Source organism: Castor canadensis, chromosome 1 (genome assembly GCF_047511655.1).
Source record: "Castor canadensis chromosome 1, mCasCan1.hap1v2, whole genome shotgun sequence".
In the NCBI taxonomy this organism is placed as follows: domain Eukaryota; kingdom Metazoa; phylum Chordata; class Mammalia; order Rodentia; family Castoridae; genus Castor; species Castor canadensis.
Genome location: NC_133386.1, coordinates 151596399 through 151618460, shown reverse-complemented (window position 1 = coordinate 151618460; position 22062 = coordinate 151596399). Strand labels below are relative to the sequence as shown.

At 39.8% G+C, this 22062-nt stretch overlaps 1 pseudogene; it reads right to left on the bottom strand.

Moving 5' to 3' along the window:
• Positions 1-20689: 20689 nt before the first annotated feature.
• Positions 20690-21468, bottom strand: LOC109679369 (thioredoxin-dependent peroxide reductase, mitochondrial pseudogene; annotated as a pseudogene).
• Positions 21469-22062: the final 594 nt, after the last annotated feature.

Sequence of the window (22062 nt, the reverse complement as noted above, 5' to 3'; positions counted from 1 at the left end):
TTATAAACCAGTGTGATATAGAGCTTAAGTTTTGGTTAGAAGTATGTTCCCTGATGTGACATTGTGACACAATTACCTGCATTAAAAAGGTTGTGTCCAAAATGGAAGTCAATGTATTTTCTCTTTCTTTGACAATGTTTTGCTATTCAGCTGAACTACTCTACTTGGTTATGGGGTAAATACTGTGAACTATGCAAGGGCTAACACATTAAATTTATTATTCTCTTTATAAATACATGACAACATGGAAGCTGATTTGAGAATGGCCATTGCTGTGTGCAGAGCTACATGATTTCTAAGGAAAAACCCTGTCAGACAAACCTACAGCCAGCATTATACTTAACAGAGAAAAACTGAAACCATTCCCTCTAAAATCAGGAACCAGACAAGGATGCCCACTATCTCCACTCCTATTCAACATAGTACTGGAATTCCTAGACAGAGCAATTAGGCAAGAAGAAGGAATAAAAGGAATACAAATAGGTAAAGAAACTGTCAAAATATCCCTATTTGCAGACGACATGATCCTATACCTTAAAGACCCAAAAAACTCTACTCAGAAGCTTCTAGACATCATCAATAGCTATAGCAAGGTAGCAGGTTATAAAATCAACATAGAAAAATCATTAGCATTTCTATACACTAACAATGAGCAAACTGAAAAAGAATGTATGAAAACAATTCCATTTACAATAACCTCAAAAAAAAAATCAAGGAGATTCCAAAACGGCGGCTAGAGGGAGGAAGCAGAAAGTGAGCCTCTTATAGTGAAATCTTGGAGAGACGCTGGAGACACACTTTGCAGGCATAATCACTGAGAAGAGGCATAACTTTGACCCCTCCACACCTCCAGCCGGTGCAGAGAATCTCCACTTCACGTTAAACGGAGAAACCAGGAGGGCCCCTAGGCCGCCAGCCACCCGCACCCAGACGGTTTGGGAAGACGCGGACCAGGTGAGCTTTGCAGTACCGCGGTACTCCCACAGACAAGCCTGGGCCAGAGCAGCATAGCCCCCTGGACAGACTGACCTCCACCTGGGGAAAAAAGAGAAACTAATAAGCAATAAGAACAAGAAAGACACGCGGGAAAGAGGGTGGGGCACCCTGAGCGCCAAAGATTGGGGGAAGGGAATCCTTCCCAGGACTGTAAATAAACAAGCTGGGTGGGCCGGAGAGGCTCTGGCAGGAGCGGGGGCTTGCGCCCAGCAACCAGGAGCGGGCAAGCTTGTGAGAGTGGCGGAGGGAGGAAAACTCCACAGGAGAGGAGGGAAGACCCACTTCCCACGTGAACTGTAAACAAACATGGCGGCTGGCAGGAGCAGCAGCACCGCCCAGTAATCAGGAGCAGGAAAGCTTGTGAAAGTGGCAGTGGGAGGAAAACTGCACAGGAGAGGGGGGAAGACCCACCTCCCACATGAAAAGTAAATAAACATGCAGGCCTGAGAACATGGGTGCAGTGTCACCTTTCCCAGTGTGCTTGGAAAGGGGAAAGCTTGTAGCAGAGGCTCCAGCACAGGAGAACTCTGAGCAAACAAAGCCTTCAGGGCCAGGTGAGTGCTAAGCTCACCCCAGAGATCTGCATAAATAATGCCGCCAGCAACAGCAGGCTGACAGCAGTGGGCAGGCAAGCCACAGCTGCAGATACCATTCTCAGAACTGTCTCCAGACTCTTTTTTTTCTTTTTCTCCCTACCTTTGATGAGAGAACAACTGAATGACACCTGCATGCTGAAAAACTTACTGAAACTGTATTGCATTTGAACTTGGGACACTTGGTGGGGTTTGTGTGTGTGTGTGTGTGTGTGTGTGTGTGTGCAGTTTTGTTCTACTTTATGCATCCCCTTTGATGAGACAACTACAGAACAACATCTGAGGCACCATCTCCAGGACTGGAGACTGAGACAGACACCCAAATTATTAAGACTGAAACTTCATTGCATTTGAACTTGGAGGTTTTTTGATTTTTTGGTTTTTTGTTTTTTTTTTTAATTTTCTATTTTCCATTTTATTTTAATTCATTTTTATATATAGATATTTCTTTCATTTACTTATTTTTTATTTTTCTTATCTTTATTTTTTTATTTTTTATTTTCAATCCTCTCTCTGTCTCTCTAATTTCTGTTCAGTTTACTGCCAATTAGTACACTAACACTCCCTGCTTATACCTTTGAAACTTTCTTGTCTGAAACCTTGTTCTGTTTTCTCCCTCTTGTCTGTGTATTTGTTTTCCCCTTTTCTTTAACTTCCTGCTTTCCATCTCAGCTCACCCTTCCATTCTAAATATTACCATTGTTATTATTACAAGCTAGAAAATACTTAATTGCACACAGTACAGGGACAGTAACAACACCAAAGACAATGACGGGAAGACAGGAAAAACAGGGAAACCAGTTTCCCCACAGCAAAAAATTAGTAGAGGAACCAGAGGGGAATGAAGAAAACAGATACTCAGATCCAGACTCCAACAAAATGAAGATAAACTATGCCAAAGGACCCAATGAAGCCCACAAGAATAATTTAAAAGAAGACCTACTACAGGTACTCAATGAGAATTTTATAGAGATGATACTGGATAGAGTCAACCAAAATGTACAGGAGACACTCAAGAAATTCCAAGACAACAAAAATAAGAGAATTTGAAAAAGCAAAAGAAGAAATAAAGGAAACCATAGAAGCACTGTATAAACACCAAAGTGAAACAGACAACACGATGAATAAACAGATAAATGAACTCAGGACAAAAATAGACAACATTAAAGAGGAACCCACCCAGGATATGGAAAATCTTAGAAAAAAGAATGAAACAGAACTGCAAAACAAAATGGAAGGCCAATCCAGCAGAATAGCACAAATAGAAGACAGAATCTCAGAACTTAAAGATGAAATGGTAATTAAAGGAAAAACTGAAGAACTATTAATTAAACAACTCAAGACCTGTGAAAAGGAAATGCAAGAACTCGCTGACTCCAGCAAAAGCCCAAACTTGAGAATCATGGGCATCGAAGAAGGAGAAGAGGTGCAAGCGAAGGGAATGCGTAATATATTCAACAAAATAATAACGGAAAATTTCCCAAATCTAGAGAAAGATATTCCCATTCAGATGCAAGAGGCCTCCAGGACACAAAACAGACTAGATCAAAATAGAACTACCCTACGACATATCATCATTAAAACAACAAGTTCAGAAACTAAGGAAAGAATATTGAAGGCTGTAAGAGAGAAAGAACAAATAACATACAAAGGTAAACCCATCAAAATCACAGCAGACTTCTCAACAGAAACATTAAAAGCAAGAAGAGCATGGGGTGAGATCTTCCGGGCACTGAATGAAAATAACTTCAACCCCAGGATACTCTACCCAGCAAAACTATCATTCAAAATAGATGGAGCAATAAAAGTCTTTCATGATAAGCAGAAACTAAAACAATATGTGACCACAAAGCCACCACTACAAAAGATTCTGCAAGGGATTCTGCACACAGAAAGTGAAACCCAACTTAACAATGAAAAGACAGGCAGCACCAAACCACAGGAAAAGAAAAAGCAAGATATTAGAGAGTAACCTCAACTTAGGCACACACAATCAAACCTTCAAACAACGAAGACAACTAAATAACAGGAATCACCACATACCTATCAGTACTAACACTTAATGTTAACGGACTTAATTCACCCATCAAAAGGCACCGCTTGACAAAATGGATTAAAAAGGAAGATGCAACAATTTGTTGCTTGCAGGAGACCCATCTCACCAACAGAAATAAGCATAAGCTTAGGATGAAAGGCTGGAAGAAGATTTACCAAGCCAATAGCCCCTGAAAACAGGCAGGAGTAGCAATACTTATCTCTGACAAAGTAGACTTCAAACCTACATTGATCAAACAAGATAAAGAAGGAAATTCCATACTAATAAAAGGGGAAATAGACCAAAAGGAAATAATAATTATCAACCTATATGAACCCAATGTCAATGCACCCAATTTCATCAAACATACCCTGAAAGACTTAAAGCATATATAAACGCCAACACAGTGGTTATGGGAGACTTTAACACCCCATTATCATCAATAGATAGGTCATCCAAACAAAAAATCAATAAAGAAATCCTAGATCTAAAATATGCAATAGATCAAATGGACCTAGTTGATGTCTACAGAACATTTCATCCAAAATCTACACAATATACATTCTTCTCAGCAGCCCATGGAACCTTCTCCAAAATAGATCATATCCTAGGGCACAAAGCAAGCCTCAGCAAATATAAGAAAATAGAAATTATACCATGCATTCTATCTGATCACAATGCAATAAAACTAGAACTCAACAACAAAAGTAAAGACAAAAAACATGCAAACAGCTGGAAACTAAATAACTCATTACTTAATGAACAATGGATCATCGATGCAATAAAAGAGGAAATTAAAAAGTTCCTGGAAGTCAATGAAAATGAAAACACAACCTACCGGAACCTATGGGACACAGCTAAGGCAGTCCTGAGAGGAAAGTTTATAGCCATGAGTGCATATATTAAAAAGACTGAAGGATCCCAAATCAATGACCTAATGATACATCTCAACCTCCTAGAAAAACAAGAACAAGCAAATCCCAAAACAAATAGAAGGAGAAAAATAATAAAAATAAGAGCTGAAATCAACGAAATAGAAACCAAAAAAACCATACAAAGAATTAATGAAACAAAAAGTTGGTTCTTTGAAAAAATAAATAAGATCGACAGACCCCTGGCAAACCTGACTAAAATGAGGAGAGAAAAAACCCAAATTAGTAGAATCAGGAATGCAAAAGGGGAGATAACAACAAACACCACGGAAGTCCAGGAAATCATCAGAGACTACTTTGAGAACCTATATTCAAATAAATTTGAAAATCTTAAAGAAATGGACAGATTTCTAGATACATATGATCATCCAAAACTGAACCAAGAGGAAATTAATCACCTGAATAGACCTATAACACAAAATGAAATTGAAGCAGCAATCAAGAGTCTCCCCAAAAAGAAAACTCCAGGACCTGATAGATTCTCTGCTGAATTCTATCAGACCTTTAAAGAATTGATACCAACCCTCCTTAAACTGTTCCATGAAATAGAAAGGGAAGGAAAACTGCCAAACACATTTTATGAAGCCAGTATTACACTTATCCCAAAACCAGGCAAAGACACCTCCAAAAAGGAGAACTATAGGCCAATCTCCTTAATGAACACTGACACAAAAATCCTCAACAAAATAATGGCAAACCAATTTCAACAACACATCAAAAAGATTATTCACCACGGCCAAGTAGGCTTCATCCCCGGGATGCAGGGGTGGTTCAACATACGAAAATCAATAAATGTAATAAACCACATTAACAGAAGCAACGACAAAAACCACTTGATCATCTCAATAGATGTAGAAAAAGCCATTGATAAGATCCAACATCATTTCATGATAAAAGCTCTAAGAAAACTAGGAATAGAAGGAAAGTACCTCAACATTATAAAAGCTACATATGACAAACCTATAGCCAGCATTATACTCAACGGAGAAAAACTGAAACCATTCCCTCTAAAATCAGGAACCAGACAAGGATGCCCACTATCTCCACTCCTATTCAACATAGTACTGGAATTCCTAGACAGAGCAATTAGGCAAGAAGAAGAAATAAAAGGAATACACATAGGTAAAGAAACTGTCAAAATATCCCTATTTGCAGATGACATGATCCTATACCTTAAAGACCCAAAAAACTCTACTCAGAAGCTTCTAGACATCATCAATAGCTATAGCAAGGTAGCAGGATATAAAATCAACATAGAAAAATCATTAGCATTTCTATACACTAACAATGAGCAAACTGAAAAAGAATGTATGAAAACAATTCCATTTACAATAGCCTCAAAAAAAATCAAGTACCTAGGTATAAACCTAACAAAAGATGTGAAAGACCTCTACAAGGAAAACTGCACACTTCTGAAGATAGAGACTGAGGAAGACTATAGAAAGTGGAGAGATCTCCCATGCTCATGGATTGGTAGAATCAACATAGTCAAAATGTCTATACTCCCAAAAGTAATCTACATGTTTAATGCAATTCCCATCAAAATTCCAATGACATTCATTAAAGAGATTGAAAAATCTACCATTAAATTTATATGGAAACACAAGAGGCCACGAATATCCAAGGCAATACTCAGGCAAAAGAACAATGCAGGAGGTATCACAGTAACTGACTTCAAACTATATTACAAAGCAATAACAATAAAAACAGCAAGGTACTGGCACAAAAAAAGACATGAAGACCAGTGGAACAGAATAGAGGACCCAGATATGAAGCCACACAACTATAACCAACTTGTCTTTGACAAAGGCGCAAAAAATATACGATGGAGAAAAGACAGCCTCTTCAACAAAAACTGCTGGGAAAACTGGTTAGCAGTCTGCAAAAAACTGAAACTAGATCCATGTATATCACCCTATACCAAGATTAACTCAAAATGGATCAAGGATCTTAATATCAGACCCCAAACTCTAAAGTTGATACAGGAAAGAGTAGGAAATACTCTGGAATTAATAGGTATAGGTAAGAACTTTCTCAACGAAACCCCAGCAGCTCAGCAACTAAGAGATAGCGTAGATAAATGGGACTTCATAAAACTAAAAAGCTTCTGTTCATCAAAAGAAATGGTCTCTAAACTGAAAAGAACACCCACAGAGTGGGAGAAATTATTTGCCAGCTATACATCAGACAAAGGATGTATATATAACCAGAATATATAGGGAACTTACAACACTAAATTCTCCCAAAACTAATGAACCAATAAAGAAATGGGCAAGTGAACTAAACAGAACTTTCTCAAAAGAAGAAATTCAAATGGCCAAAATACACATGAAAAAATGCTCACCATCTCTAGCAATAAAGGAAATGCTAATTAAAACCACGCTAAGATTCTACCTCACCCCTGTTAGAATAGCTATCATTAGCAACAACAGGTGTTGGCAAGGATTTGGGGAAAAAGGAACCCTCTTACACTGTTGGTGGGAATGTAAACTAGTACAACCACTCTGGAAAAAAATTTGGAGGCTACTTAAAAAGCTAGACATTGATCTACCATTTTGATCCAGAAATACCACTCTTGGGGATATACCCAAAAAGTCTGTGACACAGGTTACTCCAGAGGCACCTGCACACCCATGTTTATCACAGCACTATTCACAATAGCCAAGTTATGGAAACAGCCAAGATGCCCCACTACTGACGAATGGATTAAGAAAATGTGGTATTTATACACAATGGAATTTTATGCAGCCATGAAGAAGAACGAAATGTTATCATTTGCTGGTAAATGGATGGAATTGGAGAACATCATTCTGAGTGAGGTTAGCCCGGCCCAAAAGACCAAAAATCGTATGTTCTCCCTCATTTGCGGACATTAGATCAAGGGCAAACACAACAAGGGGATTGGACTTTGAGCACATGATAAAAGCAAGAGCACACAAGGGAGGTTAGGTAAGGATAGGTAAGACACCTAAAAAACTAACTAGCATTTGTTGCCCTTAACGCAGAGAAACTAAAGCAGATACCTTAAAAGCAACTGAGGCCAATAGGAAAAGGGGACCAGGAACTAGAGAAAAGGTTAGATCAAAAAGAATTAACCTAGAAGGTAACACACATGCACAGGAAATCAATGTGAGTCAACTCCCTGTATAGCTATCCTTATCTCAACTAGCAAAAACACTTGTTCCTTCCTATTATGGCTTATACTCTCTCTTCAACAAAATTAGAAATAAGGGCAAAATCGTTTCTGCTGGGTATTGAGGAGGGGGAGAGGGAGGGGGCGGAGTGGGTGGTAAGGGAGGGGGTGGGGGCAGGAGGGAGAAATGACCCAAGCCTTGTATGCACATATGAATAATAAAATAATAAATAAATAAATAAATAATAAAAAAAACCTGTCAGAATATTTTTACTATGGAATGAATTCTTCCTGTTTCTGCAAGACAAGAAGTCCTTTTGGTCAACTGTTAAAAGATGTGATTGGATAACCAGGCTTGCTTATTTGTCTGATATTTTGATAATTTAAAATATAATACTTCCACACAAGAAGAGAATGGAGCATATTTTTTTCAATGGAAGAGAAAATCTAAGGGCATTAAAAAAGGTAGAAGTTTAGAAGAGCCAACTTTCTACAAATTGTCAGGACACGTCTTTAATGCAACAATTATCAATAAAGTTACTATGTGTCTATGAAACATTATCACAGAATATTTACCAAATTTGAAAGTATGTTTACAACACTTATTTTCTACCAAGTGAAGACCCATGCAACAGCAACTCATAGATTTAGAATCCATTATTTTCATTAAAAGTTAATTTAACTATAACTGCAACTGTAGAAAAACCAGGCTTGAGTCGTTTATATATTTAAATATCTTTTTCTAATTGTTCACTTTCATTTCATTTTACAAAAGCATGGGTCTGTGGTTGATTGGAGATTTAAAAATCCTGGTCTTTTAAAGCTGATAATTTGAAAATCACCTGGGACACACTGCATAGGGTCCTTCGAGCTGGGTAAGGATTTTCAGTAAGAGTCTACATTAGCGAGGGAGGCATTGGGGAGGCACAGTGATGTCTTACTTCCTGGTGACCCCTTGCTGGAGGAGCCTTACAGCAGAAGCAGGACCAGGTTTAGCTGGAGCACACATTTGGATGTCCTTACCTTGTGTCACATTTTGTATTACTTCCTCAGAATGCATCTACAAAATGGAAGGCTAATCTATTCTCTCATTTCAAAGCTGGGAGCCACAGGTTTCACACAATGTATTTGAAATATCAGAAGCAGTGACATAGCTCTGAAGTCCCACCAAGATGGAGTCCTGGGCTGGAAATGAGAAGACCTTGAGTTCAGTCTTGGCTCCTGGTCTCACTTCAACCATAACTAGCAAAGGTGAGCAGCACACAGCCCTCTCCCTGGACCCTGCTTCTTTTCTAGTCTATCAGCCCAAGACCCTTTTTAACTTAGCAGTCAGACTTGTGAGCATTTCTCAAAAGTAGTTATTACCTGACCCTTACTACTTTCTTTTGGGGCTTCCATTGGGTCTGAATACACCTGCAGACTCATCCTCCCATTGTCTGGCTATGCCAGCTGAGTCCTCTGTGTGGACAAATGCCACTCACTCTCTTTATGGCCTTTGGCATTTCTGATTTCCTCTCTCCTGACTTCCACGGCTCTTTCTTGCTTCTTCTCCCACTTTCCTGACTGCACATCTTGAATATCCTTTGCTCTCTGCCTTTTTTCCCTCAACCCTCTTCTTTTCCATATCATTTAAAAGCACAGGTTCTAATACTCATTCATATTTCATATTTCACATTTGTACAAGTCACATAGCTGTGGATATGTTTTCCAAAATTCCAACTTTCATTTAACAGCTCAAAATTTGATAATAACAAAAAAGTCATTTGTTTTTCTGGAAGTGACACTTCATTAGTGTTCAAGAAAATGTCTGAATGACCATAGTCAGTTAGTAAGTCTTTTAAGTAAGAGCCAGGCTCCAGGAAAGAAGCAATTAGTTAAGCTCTAGAATCCTGCCATTAAACGTGAGCTTCTCCTTGCCACATAGCTTTCTACTTGCTTTTTGTGGCAGCATCATGACTGACAAACAATTTGCTTTGCCTAAATGATTCCTACTCTTTGGGCTTTCAACAATGGTGACTTTATTTTTTGAATATCAAATCAGACCACATAGATTGAAAAAAGTTTCTTCTATGCTATTTTGAGGTACAGAGACAGGCTGAAAGATGTATTTTGATGGTTTTGATAGTTTGTGTGATTGACCAAGACAATGCTTGAAATTAGAATTTGAATCTTTGAAATTTCTGACAAAGTCACCAGGAAAACTGGTGAATGCCAGGTATCTCCAAGCGGGTGATGGGGAGTGTTGTGCCCATGTTGGTTTCCTACTTGGAAATAAGCAAAAACTTGAATGTTAGATCTAGCATGGTCTAATTTGACATTCCACTATGGGTCCATTTAGAACTGTGTTATCACACTGTTAACAAACTCCAGGCATTAAAATACAAGTCAAGGTACAGTCTGAATGATTGCAGAGTACATCTTTCCTACCCCCTTGTATACATGCCTGATGAACATTTATACTGTAAATTCTGGGTAAACTGTTTATCTACCTGATTTTGGAGGTGGATCTGATAATGATCATGTGACCACAGGTACCACCTGTTGGGGATACAGGCTTATAATTAATCCATGATTGTTGGACAGATGAAAAATGGGGGATTGTTATAGACGAGAACTGATTATGGTCTTTATGCCTCGCCCATCTGGCTGCATTAAAATATGTGCACATCCTGACATATGGTCACTGGCCACAGAGAAGGGAGAGAATTACAAGGTACAAAGGATGAATGAAAACCAGTTTCCCTTTGGGACCAATAGGAGAGGTTTTTGAGTGGGTCTTACATTAAAATTTTCTTTAAAATACTAGTGAAGAAAAGGGTCTTAAATTTAGTCTCAATTATGTCTTTGAGACATTTTTATTTTTTACCAGTACTGGGGTTTGAACTCGGGGCTTTGCATTTGTTAAGCAGGTGCTCTATAGTTTGAGCCACACCTCCAGCTGTCTTCAAGACATTTTCAGGCTCTATGCCAAAATGCTAATTCTCCATTCCACAAACAGAAATCTTAAATATTTCTACCCATTTGTCTTACAGCAATGCATGAGTATTAACTGATGTTTGATGATGGTTAGGATATTTATGGAAGCAGTGTCATATTTTTGAGCTATTAGTACTGTATTAAAATTTCTATCATGTTATTTGGAGTAAAGGCGATATTTAATGTCATTGTCATTTATCGAACTGTAATGTGTTGGGCACTGTTTTAAGTGTGATATATCTATCTATCTATCTATCTATCTATCTATCTATCTATCTATATATATATATATAAACTCATTGAAGATTTCCAGAATTCTATAGATGGAAATCATTATCATGGAACCATTAAGAAACACAGCGCAAATGGTGGCACTGAGCCTATCTCAACTCCAAGCCAGTGTTCTTCTATCTTGCTTTAATGTGGGTGGAAGGGGCAGAGCAGAAGACTCCAGTCCCACTGCCAGCCCCATGCTGAGCAGTGTGACTTAGCACAGGTCATACAACCCTTTGGTTCTCAGTTTTCCTATTTATAAAGCGGGCATGATAATACCTGCCCAGCTTCCCACTGATGGTTGATAAGAATGGAAAGAATGAGAGCCCTTTGAGAGGACGAATTGCAGGGTTTATAACTATCCTCTGAGCTCAAGTACAAGTCTTGATAGAGAAGTTTTCAATGATTGTTGCATGCATGAATGATGATGAGACTGTGATGGTTATTTGGGGGGTTTTGTTTTGTTTTGCAGTACTAGGGTTTGAACTTAGGGCCTCACACTTGCTAGCTAGGTAGGTGCTTTACTGCTTGAGCCACTCCACCAGGCCATTTAATATTGTTTATTTTTGAGATAGGGTCTTGGTTTTTTCCGAGGCTGGCCTGGACCCCAATCTTCCTATTTGTGCTTCACTGTGTAGCTGGGATGACACACGTGTACCACTACATTCAACCATTGGTTAAGATGGGAACTTGAGAACTCTTTGCTGGGCTGGCCTCAAACTGCAACCCTCCCAATCTTGACCTCTGGGGTAGCTAGGATTACAGGCTTGAGCCACCATGCCTGACCTCCCATGATGGATATTTGGACTTTCCAAACACCAGAATCATGAGTTGAATGAACCTCTTTATTTTATAAAGTAAATACCAGCTTCAGGTAGTTTGTTATAGCAGCAAAAATGGACTAAGACACGTATTTTGAATATCTGTGACTTGGTGCACATACAATTAGGATTGCTATGACTTTTTGGTGTATTAATTCTTTTATCATTATTTAATATCCCTCTTTGTCTCTGGTGATATTCATTGCTCTGAAATTTACTTTATTTGATACTAATATAACTAAATCTGCTTTTAAAAAAATTAATATTTACAAAATATTTCTGTTGTGATCAGAAAAATGGCCCACCAAAATGTTTATATTCTAATTTTCAAAACCAGTGACTATGTCACCTTATACTACAAAAGAGACTTTGCAGATGTGGGTAAGTTAGGAACTTTGAGATAGAGAGATGATCCCAGATTATCCAGGTGGACTGGACATAATCACTGAACATAATCATAATAGTGGAAGGGGGAGGCAGAAGAGAAGGTCAGAATGATGTGATATGAGAAGGACTTGTGGGAGGGAGTCTTAAACCAAGAATGAGGATGACCTCTAGAAAATGAAAAGATGGAAAAGACAAAGAAATAAAATTATCCTGTTTTATAAGCCAGTGAGTCTGTAGTAACTTGTCATAGTAGCAAGGGGAAACTACAACTTTTCCATCCTTTAACTTTCCACTGCTTATATTATTATCTTTGAAATGAGTTTCTTAAAGGTGGCATATAGTTGAGTCAAAGTTTTAATCCATGCTGCCAATCTCTTGTCTTTTAATTGGCACATTTAGATCACTTCATTTAATGTTGTTGATGTTAGGGCTTAACTCTGCCATTTTCTTTTTGTTTTCTGTTGTTCTCTCTTTTTTCATTTTTTTCTGTTTTCTTTTCCCTGTTTTACTGTGGGTTACTTGAACATTGTTTAGAATGCCATTTTGATTTATCCACACTGTGTTTGAGTGTGCCTCTTTGATTGCTTATTTAGTCATTGCTCAAGATATTACATTATGTATAAAACTTTTAACTGTGTATTGTGTCATTATTTTACCAGTTCAAGTGAAATATAGAAACCTTACTTCCTTTTATATTCTTTTATTCTCCCTGCTAATAGATAGTCACTAAAGAACTTTACTAACGCATTTAAACTCATACCCAACTGTTATAGTTTTTGCTTCAACCATAAAACATAATTAAGGAAGCTAAAGAAAAGATAGAAAGTCTATTGTGCTTATTCATATTTTGCTTACATAGTTACTGACAGTACAAATAATCTTGTGTTCTTTCTTGTGTTCCAGGACTCCTTCTTTTACCATTTTCTTTTAGTTTAGAGAATTTCCTTTAGCCACTTTTTAAGGTAAGTCTGCTGGTGACACGTTCTTCTAGTTTTCCTTCATCTGAGGAGGTTTTGATTTTCCCTTAATTCTTGAAAGATATTTTTTTGCTGGGTATAAGAATTCTGTTACAGAATTCTTCTTTCAGCACTTGAACAATGTTGTACCACTTCAGTCTAGCTTCCATAGTTTCTGATGAGAATCACAATCATTTTTCTTCTATAGGTAGTCTTTTTCTCTCTGTACCTTTAAAAGCTTTTCTTTATCTTTTAGAACCTGACTCATACATGACTTTATGTATTTTTTGGGGGCCTGGGTCTATTATTTTTTGGGGTTCACTAATTCTTTTGAACATATAGGTTAATGTCATTTGCTAAATTTGGGGGGTTTTCAGCCATTATCAATTTGAGTATTATTTTTTTCCCTGCCTTTTTTCTTCTTTCATTATGGAACTCAATTGATCTAAATGTTAGATATGTTAGAAAGGATATGCAGTAATTGGTTTTGTCTTTTTGGTGATTTTCACAAATTTTTCTGACAGTTTTTTCTTCTAGGCCTACTCTATGGCAGCTCCTGTACTATTCATTTCTGTGATGAGTGTCCAGGATTCTGTGAGCATCTCTCTGCTTTCCCCCTGTCCAGAGAGGAGTGAGTAGGTGAAAGAGAATTTATTCTGAAGTTAGACAGTCTGGGTCTAAGCCTTGCCTATACCCATTTAACTTCCCCTGATTGGTCAATTGTGTCCTTGTATTTAAAATAGGAGCAGCCATCCATCCTTCACAGGGTGATTGTAGGAATTAAATGAGATAAGTAAGAATAGTACTTTACAAACCACAAAGTAGTTTGCAACTGTTGGTAATTATTAACATTATTAGGCTATAAGGACTCTAACTAATCCACGTATGGGTTCCTTTTCCACAAAGTTGTCAGCCTCTGCAGTGGGAAGGGTGGCACTTATGGAGGCCCAAAAGACCCAAGGCCCAGTTATGCCCAGGAGAAAAAGAAATTGTTATTTAGCATTTATATGTAATTAGTAGTTGAAAATTGGATTAATTGTGTAGGTCTTTGTTCCACTAAATAAATGGTACCTCTGTGACTTTCCAAACTTTACATGTTGCAGTGTAGCCAAAGGCGAGGCAATTGTCCTTTCTCCTGTCAGGTGTGTTCACACATGCCTGCTCCATAAGAGTTAGCAATTGAAAGAAAATTGAGTTTGTGGGTAAGGCTGAAAGACAGTACTGGTTTAGCAGTGCTGCCTACTCCTTTGAGGGCTGGGACCCAAAAAGGAATTCAATTAAATTTAATGCAGTTTAACCTGACTAAATAAACTGAGGTTTGCTATTTGCTGGGCATAGAGCCAGGTACAAGGGATACAGAAAATGATAAGCCTCTGCCATCTTGGAACTCAGCTCTGTGATGAGACAGTCACACGCTCCAAGTTACCATATGGGAGGAGCAAGGCTAGACGAAATCCTAGAGGGGAAAAGCACAGGTTTCATCTTCATGGTCTGGTTCTCACTTCAGGTCAAAGGAGGGAGAGGGATCTGTAAGGACTGTGAGAAATAGGACTGGGTTTTTTGGAGGGTGGTGGGTGGGTAGGTACTGGGGTTTGAATTCTGGGCCTCATACTTCCTGGGCAGGTGCTCTACCACTTGAGCCACTTCACCAGCCTCCAAGGACTGTTTTTGTTCCTTCAAATTAAGTTGCTGGCCTTGCTTAAAAGTATTTATTTTTAACAACTTTATAATTAGGGGCTTTATGCATTTACTTTTGCTGACTATCAAAACTAGAAGAATGCAAGAAGGTTTACTCGCTTAAGATTTGCTTCTGTCAGGAAAATTGTTGAATTGCATCAAAAAGAAAGATAAGTATATGTATTATGAAGTGTCCTTGGGGGTGTATCTGTCTTCCATTGCATTTGAGTCAATTTACAAATTTTTAAGCTGTAGAGAAGTTAATGCAAATGGTTCTTCTGTCTAACATGAAAAAAAAGTAGGTGAATAGAGGAGTTTTGCATCTATTTGTAAATTTATTTCAATAGTATTTCTTATGCCTGAATGTGTTATTCTTTTTTTATTTTAAAATATGTTTATTTCTTGTATTTTACACTAAGCATCTGAAGAATTATGATTTCAAAATGCAATCCCTGGATTCAATATACATCCTTTACAATTACACTTACTCAATATCCAGAAACATTGCAGATCCTAATTTAGTCAGCTAATGAGTGAAGTAAGTAAGACAACTGTAAACTATAAACCTTGGGGACAGGCTCATACCTTATCACTAAGTCACTTGGCCACCGTGTTTTAATCACATGATTCACATTTGCTTCCATCACATATACACCTATTTTGAGAGTTAACTTGGCTGGCTGATGTTAACAACGTAAAAGCACAATGTTTGTTACTTTAAAGGAAAATTCAGGTTAATACAAACAAATTCAAGAAGAAAATTCAGAACCCTTGATTGAAGCATTCCGGGTTTGTGCTACTTTGGTGTAGACGAAGGTTCAAGTAAGGCTAAGAAGGGAGAATGTTGCCTTTGTCCACTGAAGACATGATCTAAGAAACAGAGGAACCAAGCCTTCTGTGAAAACTTGACCGCCATCAAAACATCTTATGCTAGCTACCAACCACCTTAAGAAAGTCTTAGCCAGTGTTACAAAACCAGAATAATTAGAGTAATGATAAGGAAACCCAGAGAAAGATCAAAGCTGGAAAAAGAATCAAATATGAGTAAAGCCTTTCCCCTTTGCCAGGGCCCCTGCATCCAGCTATCTACTTAGAAACTGCAGATAGCCTTTATACACAGCTATACTGACATGATATATTGTAACCTTGAACAGCTAACTGCCAAGTCTGCTTCTGCACTCCCTGCTTGCTTGCTGCTGCTTTTCTCAGTATAAAAACCTCAACCACCCTGAGCTCAGGTCCTGCGCCATTTTGGAGATATCCAGGTGCTGGCCCACTAGCATAATAAACCTTCCTTTCCTCCAACCACGTGGGTTGGAGTCTTATTCTCGATGGTCAGTCATACTGTCTGTAATGTTTTCTACAACATTTTGGAGGCCCCACTGAGATAAGTCCGCCATGCTCCATTGGGCAGTGAGTCCCCGCTCTCTGGCCCTGTAGCCTAGGGAGGTTCCTGGAACCGGGAAGTGCACACCCCTGAAGTGATTCTGAGATCTCCCTCCAGATGACTGAAGGAGGCTCCAGAGCCAAGGACTGGGCCCTTGGACTGGTGGAGTGAAATGGAGACCTGCATCACACGTCTGGACCAGGTAGGAGCCCCATGGTAGTCAGTGTAGGAGCCAGTGCGGATTGATCTCTGCAGGGGACCAGCTGAGTCCTGATGTGATTCCAGGGTGACACTTCCCCTTCCTCTTGGACTGATGTGATTCAGGTCATCTGGGGCCAATGTGATTTTGGCCAGCTGGTTTGGAGGCCAATAAGATTCCAGCCAACTGAGTTTAAGGCTAGCCAGGGCTTTAGGGGAAATAAATAGGGACTGATTATTTTAAACTCTGAGTGAATGGTGTGTAAATAAGTGGCTTGACTCACTGGTGTTTCAAGCTCAAATTTGTGGCTCCATGGCTGGGCACCCTTAAAGTCCCCTGAAGGCTACAGAGTCTGAGTGGGCTCAATCTGAGTCACGGTGATTGACATATAGTCTATGGTGGGATTGGACTAGCGTCCAATCGTAAGTCACCCTGTTGGGCTGAACCCACTCTGGCTAAGTCACACCTGACCTCATGGTCTGGGGTTATGACCAGGCAAGTATCTGTGTGGCCTCACTGAGAGGCACCCCCCTCCTTTGTCTGTCTTGTGACATCAGCAATTATCAGACACATATAAAATGAACATCCCAAAGGAAGACTAAAACTCAACACTAACTGAGCTCTTACAAAAATTAACACATAAAGGATAGACTTACACTGATACATAAGATCTAGTCTGACTTAAAAAAAGAAATATTACAAAAGGGTTATAAATATAAAAAGAGGGGCCACAGAGGGCAGCCTATAAGAACAAGTCTAGGGACTCTTCAGATAATAGCATGGGTATCGTGATAGAGGAGATCCATACAGAGGACCTGACTGTTGACAAAGACCAAAGGTCTCTATATGCCATGCTCCAGGCTGCCGCCAAGGAGCTTGTTAAGAAGTGGGCCACCCAGGAGAACCCGGATAAAGGAGACAGCCCCCAAAAGTTCTTGGCCCTAGTCACCATGACAAAGCCAAGATGGAGGCGCTGGAGAAAGAGCCCCTTAAACTGAGTCCACCCACACAGAAAAGGCTACAGAGGTATCAAAAACACTAGCCAAAAAAATCGTTCCCCAGTTCGGGGTACCTAACAACATCGGGTCAGACAATGGGCCTGCTTTTGTCAGTCAGGTGATCAAAGAGCTATTTCATCACCTCCAAAGACTTTAAAATATAAAATCCTGAGACATTGTCAATCTGCCTAAAACACTCCTTTGCTGCCAGTTCAAAAGCCAGACACCACTGATTACTGCCCAGTACAAAATCTCCAGGCAGTCAATCAAACAACAGTGGCTCTACACCCTGTGGTTCCTAACCCATACGCCTTGCTGGCGCTGACACCAGCAGAGACAACCTGCTTTTTTTTTTTTTTTATTTATTTTATTTTTTTATTTTTCCTTTTTCTTTTATTATTCATATGTGCATATAAGGCTTGGTTTATTTCTCCCCCCTGCCCCCACCCCCTCCCTTACCACCCACTCTGCCCCCTCCCTCTCCCCCGCCTCAATACCCAGCAGAAACTATTTTGCCCTTGTTTCTAATTTTGTTGTAGAGAGAGTATAAGCAATAACAGGAAGGAACAAGGGTTTTTGCTGGTTGAGATAAGGATAGCTATACAGGGCATTGACTCACATTGATTTCCTGTGCGTGGGTGTTACCTTCTAGGTTAATTCTTTTTGATCTAACCTTTTCTCTAGTACCTGTTCCCCTTTTCCTATTGGCCTCAGTTGCATTTAAGGTATCTGCTTTAGTTTCTCTGCGTTAAGGGCAACAAATGCTAGCTAATTTTTTAGGTGTCTTACCTATCCTCACCCCTCCCTTGTGTGCTCTCGCTTTTATCATGTGCTCATAGTCCAATCCCCTTGTTATGTTTGCCCTTGATCTAATGTCCACATATGAGGGAGAACATACGATTTTTGGTCTTTTGGGCCAGGCTAACCTCACTCAGAATGATGTTCTCCAATTCCATCCATTTACCAGCAAATGATAACATTTCGTTCTTCTTCATGGCTGCATAAAATTCCATTGTGTATAGATACCACATTTTCTTAATCCATTCGTCAGTAGTGGGGCATCTTGGCTATTTCCATAACTTGGCTATTGTGAATAGTGCCGCAATAAACATGGGTGTGCAGGTGCCTCTGGAGTAACCTGTGTCACAGTCTTTTGGGTGACAACCTGCTTCTTGTGCTTGAACTCAAAAGATACATTCTTCTACATCAGGTTGGCACCTGTGAGCCAACCCATCTTTGCTTTCCAATGAGAGGACTCCCAGTCAGAGGGACAAGAACAGTTAACCTAGACCCGTCTCCCACAGGGTTTCAAGAACTCCCCAACCATCTTTAAAACTACTCTAACATCAGATTTACGAGCATACCCAACAAAAAAGGCTGGCTACACACTCCTTGCTGTGTACTACTACTGCTGGCTACTACTCCTCCTTATAGCAGCTAACCACCAAAACTGTCTCAAAGCGACAGAGCTCCCACTCTGTCTCTTATAAAAAGCTGGATACAAAGTATCTTAAAAAAGACTCAGATCTGTCAAGACAAGTCAAGTATTTGGGGTTTCACATCTCCCAAGGCCAACAAAACCTTAACACAAAAAAACAAGCTGTCTGTTCAATCCTGACTCTAACTTCAAGAAGATAAATCCGTGAGTTCTTACAAATGGCTGGGTTCAACCAAATTTGGATACCTAATTTGTCACTACTAACAAAGCCTTTATATAAAGCCTCAAAGGGGGGGGGGACAAGAGTGAGCCCCTAATCTGGAAATCTAAACAACAGGCTTTTCATGCCATCAAGAAGACATTATAGTTAGTGCCCCTACTCTGGGAGTCCCAGATGTAAAAAGCCTTTCTTCCTTTATGTACATGAGAAAAACAACATGACAATTCGGGTCCTAACCCAATTCCTAGGCTCATAACATTGGCCGATGACTTATCTCTCCAAACAGTTGGATTCAATGGCAGAGGGATGGTCTCCCGGCTTGTGAGCTCTCACAGCCACAGCCTTCCTGATATCAGAGAAAAAAGTTAACACTAAAAAAAAAAAATAACTGTTAGGGTCCCACATTCTGTAATGACTCTAATAAAATACAAGGGACAATATTGGCTGACAAATGCCAAGATACTCAAATACCAAAAAATGCTCTATAAAAATCCACAAGTAAAGCTAGACTTTAAACACAGCGACCCTCCTCCTGTCAGCTGCGGGACCTCCAGACCATGACTGTGTTAGTGAGTTCTTCTTAAGCCACCCTGATCTCCTCACCAGCCTAGCCAACAATATTTGTAAACAATGTAAAACTTGTGCCAAAAATAACCCCAAACAGGGACTCCTCCCCAAACCAGGACTCCAGCATCCACTCAAACTGACCCTGAGGAGGGGACCTTAGCCTTGCCCTAGTCACAAACCGGAAGCTGACTAGTCTACACATGGCAGAAGCTTGAGGAGTCAACTGGACAGACAGTTAATGGGCTGTCGTTTCTCACAGACAACGTTCTGTGGTGATGTTTGAGTTCTGCCATCCCTTGCCTCTCTCTCTTTTGGTATTGTAACCTTGTTTTGGTCAGTAACAATAACAGTAACTGTCCCAGCAGGACAGAGCCTAAATCAAGAGGCTCTTTCTGACAATTTTTCTCTCCTACTAACAGGATGTGATATTGTTTTGGTTGCTTCCATCCTGAGTTCCCTTTTCAAATGGTAACGCCTCATGCCAACTTTCCCAAAGTAACCTGGGTGATTTGTATTTGCCAAAAGAGGAGGGGGAACCCCTCCACTCCTGTGAGGAGATTGTAGACAAAGTCTTTTATAGGATAAAAACTGGGTCCCATGGGTAGCCCCCTTGACAGGCCCACTCACTGTGTTACTCTTACCACTGCTCCTGGGGCCTTGTGTGATAAACCTCCTTGCCAGGTTCATTTGCAACTGGATGGACGCTGTTAAATTACTGGTACAGTTAGTGAGACAGTACCAAAGATTGTCTCTAGATGACTTCCCCGAAACAGTCATAAGGGATTATGATGGATAAGAGGAGGGAATGATAAAGAAACCCAGAGAAAGATCAAAACTGGACAAAGAGCCAAAGACAAGTAAAGCCCTTCCCCTTTGCCGGGGCCCCTGCATCTGGCTGTCTCCTTAGAAACTGTGGATGGCCTTCGTCCACAGCTGTGCTGACATGATATACTGTAACCTTGAACAGCTAACTGCCAAGTCTGCTTTTGCACTCCCTGCTTGCTTGCTGCAATGGCCACCCTGCGCCATTTTGGAGATATCCAGGTGCTGTCCTGCTAGCGTAATATAATAAACCTTCCTTTCCTCCAACCACCTGGGTTGTTATTCTCGACGGTCAGTCATACTGTCTGTAACGTTTTCTACAACAGTAATACTTATAAATAAGCATGATTGGGTTTTGCCTTCCATAAATAATCTTTGAAATGCTAAAAGGGTTCCGGTTGTGGGTCTTTCCTGGAAGGCTTTTACCAAGTGGAGGGTCTCATCCACACTTCAGCCCACCGGCTGTCTGTCCAGATGCTTGATGACTTTTAGGAGTCAATTAAGAGGCCTCTGAGTGCAAGACCAGAACCTTCCAACAGCACACTTAGTCCCTGGAGATGTGTTTAGTTAAATCTGACAAGAGTGGATGTTCACGTGGCCCAAACTGTCATTCTTCCTTGGTGTATCGATCCAGGCAAGATGGCTAAAGTGAGAGTCAACTGAAATGGCAACAACTTCACAGTTCACGTCGTGAAATTCATTCACTTTGTCACTAAAGGCAACATTTTCTGTAGGACACACAAAGGTGAAATCCAAAGGATAGAAGAAAAGCACCAAGTATTTCCCCTTAAAGTCTTCAAGGCTTAGCTCTTTGAACTCTCCATTGACAGCAGCTGTGCCCTTACAGTAGAGCATGCGGGTGACAGCAGGAGCGTGGCAAGAGGAACTGGTGCTAAAGGTGAATTTTGCTTGAGCAGAGCCAGATCACATACATTTGTGAAGCATGTTCTTCTAGAGGAAACAGGCCTAAGGGTTGCAGAGGCAGAAATGCCCCGAGAAATAGTACTCACCTGTCGAGGAACCAAGGCCCAGAGCAGCCGTCCTGCAGCAGCCGCCATTTTCAGCTCATGTTGTGTTATTCTTTTAATTTTCCTTTAAGCTACTTGTGACATCTTACTGGTTCCCTCATTAATTAACCAATTGCTTAAACAAAGTCTTTAAGATATGCTCGGTTTATATTATATATAATGATTATATCTTTTTAAAAAATTGTCCTTTAGAGGAAAGAGAATTGCCTGATGGTATGGATGGAAATTAAAATGTTAAATGCCTATTCAATAACAAGCCTTATATATGTTCATGATTTTTTTTCAATGCACACAACAACCTTGAACTTTCTCCTCCTCTTCTTCCTTCTCCTCCTCCTCCTCTACCACCACCACCAAGGGCTCATATTATATTTTATGTTAACAAGGATTATATTGACACAGGCCATGCTAGGAGGTAAATTGTGTTCCTCCCAAATTAATACTTCAGCATGTGACCATATTTGGAGGTAGAGTCTTCACAGAGGTAATCCAGCTAAAATAGGTCATTAAAATAGGTCCCAATCCAGTATAACTGGTAGCCCTATAAAAAGGGTGAATTTGGAAACAGACATATACATGGGGAGAATGCTGTGTAAGCATCAGAATACTGAGTGATGCATCTGT